A 2,500-nucleotide genomic window follows, 5' to 3' on the forward strand; every position below is an offset into this window, starting at 1 on the left:
TCAGCATTTCGCATGCGTGTGCAAGTTGCGAACTAAAAGCAGGTTCAGCGCTGATCTTTTTGTGATTCAGACACAAACCTCTGTCTGTCTGTCTATGTATCTATCTCTCTTACCCTTTCACCCTCTCTTTCTCTTTTTCTCCCTCCCCCTCCCTCCCTCCCCCTCCCTCCCGCTCTCTCTCTCGCACCTTGTTTCTGTTTTGGCTGTTGATGTGTCGTGTATTACACGTTCATTTGCGACCTGCATGTAGTTATAGTAACAATAGTACACACACACACACACACACACACACACACACACACACACACACACACACACACACACATATATCCACGCTCCCTCTGTCTGATCGATTGATTGATTGATTGATATATAGCGCCTATCCTCGGTCAGAGACCAAGCTCTAAGCGCTTTACAAACACGGGGTCATTTACACAAGAGGTTGCCTACCTGGGTAGAGCCGACTGACGGCTGCCATTGGGCACTCATCATTCGTTTCCTGTGTCATTCAATCAGATTCAGGCACGCACACCTACACACTCAGACAAACATGTAATATCTAACATTTTAAGTGTATGACTGTTTTGTTTATTTAACCCACCATGTAGGTAGCCATACTCCGTATGCGCGGGTGTACATGCTGGTTATGTTCTTGTTTCCATAACCCACCGAACGCTGACATGGATTACAGGATCTTTAACGTGCGTATTTGATCTTCTGCGTGCGTATACACACGAAGGGGGTTCAGGCACTGGCAGGCCTGCACATATGTTGACCTGGGAGATCGGAAAAATCTCTACCCTTTACCCACCAGGCGCCACCGAGATTCGAACCCGGGACCTTCAGATTGAAAGTCCAACGCTTTAACCATTCGGCTATTGCGCCTCCCCACTGTCTCTTTCTCTGTGTGTCTGTCTCTGTGTCTGTCTTCGTCTCTGTCTGATTGTGTAGCTATCTGGACATTTTGTGTGTGGATAATTTCATTATTGATTTATTTTTTCATTTGAAATAGCCTTTGAAGCTTTATTATCATAGCTTTTTATTTTTCTGTTGAGATCTCAAGTTCTCAGCGCAGTGACTTATATTGACAAACCCATGCCCTGATAATAGTATAATCAATTATATTTTCACTTTCACATTCAGCTAAAACTCCGTATCTGTGGGTGGAGAAATTTTCCAGCCATCGAAATGGATTAGCGTGGGCCGTGGGTGGGGGTTGGGGGGGGGGATGAGGGCGGGTGCTGGGGTGGTGGTGGTGGTGGTGGTGCTTTAGACAGGATGATCCACACTACCAGTAGAGGGACCGTTGTGAATGGAAGAGCTTTGGAGGAACAAACTGATAAACTTGTCATGGGTAGAGCCTGTGGTTTTCAGTTTCCACTGCTACCGGCTGATTGATTGGTGGCAGGTTCCGCGCCTGGGTTAACTCCCCCTGCTTTGGGGTTGTTTTTGATGGATTCGAAACTGTTCCCAGGTGTGTGTTTCTGTCTCTTTCTGTTTGTCTGTCTGTCTGTCTCTCCTTTCTTTGTGTATGTGCTTTTTCCCCTGTCTTTTTTTGTTTGTTTTTTTGTTTCTGTTTGTGTCTGTCTGTACTGTGTCTGTGTCTGTCCCTGTATCTCATTGTCTCTTTGTCTCTCTTTCTGTCCTCTCTCTCTGTGTCTGACTCCCTGTCTCTGTCTCCTTTGTCTGTCTCTCTTCCTCCTCTCTCTCTCTTTGTCTGGACTTCTTTCTCTCTATATGTTTGTGTGTGTTCTTGTCTCGCTACATGCCTCTGTCTCTTTCTGTCTGTGTCCTTTTGTCTCTGCCTGTCTACTACTTTATTCTCCACATATCGCCTCTTCCCTCTGTCTATCCCTTATCTGTCTGTCCGTCTGTCTGTCTGCCCCCCCCACCCCCTCCCTCCCCTTCCCGATCTCTCCCTCTGTCACATTTTGGAGCTATTGTCATGAACGTGAGTGACTGATGATATCGGAAAGACCTATGTGGTCGCCCCCCACTGCTGACAGTTAGCATTATGCATTTGCCATTTGCGCTATAGGGGGCATTTTGCGAAATAAAACAGTGTATATTTCGGTGGGTCAGTTAGGGTCGTAGAGAGGGAAGTGGGGAACGGAGAGAGAGCGGTGGGGATACAAGGGGAATTGAGAGAGAGAGAGAGAGAGAGAGAGAGAGAGAACACTGGACACTGAACACTGAAATGTTTAATGTCATTAGCTGAAAAGCTCTGGTGACATAGTAGGTACAAATCAGAACAAATGGTGCAAATAGATGAAATGGAACAGAAAAAAACAGAAAAAAAAACCAGATTTGAAACAACATAAACTAATAAGAGATTTGCGACACTTTGGCACATTGTCATTAGCTTAAAAGTACATATGACGGGTGGTAATTTACCTTTTTTTCAGTCGTTCGTCTCCAAGGTTTTGACAGTACACAGAAAACAAAGTACAGATAAATCATATAAAAATATTTACGCATGCAACACCGATACACATCATAT

At 45.1% G+C, this 2,500-nt stretch overlaps 1 protein-coding gene and 1 non-coding gene across 3 annotated transcripts in view; one reads left to right on the forward strand and one right to left on the reverse strand.

Annotated features, from left to right (window-relative positions):
- The window catches only part of LOC143281967 (uncharacterized), an 80,664-nt gene that overhangs the window by 18,847 nt on the left and 59,317 nt on the right, over positions 1-2,500 (forward strand). The gene's annotated exons all lie outside the window — the stretch shown is intronic.
- Positions 813-885, reverse strand: Trnae-uuc (transfer RNA glutamic acid (anticodon UUC)). Its single transcript has one exon. It is a non-coding gene; the product is annotated as a tRNA-Glu (tRNA).

This window comes from Babylonia areolata, chromosome 1 (genome assembly GCF_041734735.1).
Source record: "Babylonia areolata isolate BAREFJ2019XMU chromosome 1, ASM4173473v1, whole genome shotgun sequence".
Classification (NCBI taxonomy): domain Eukaryota; kingdom Metazoa; phylum Mollusca; class Gastropoda; order Neogastropoda; family Buccinidae; genus Babylonia; species Babylonia areolata.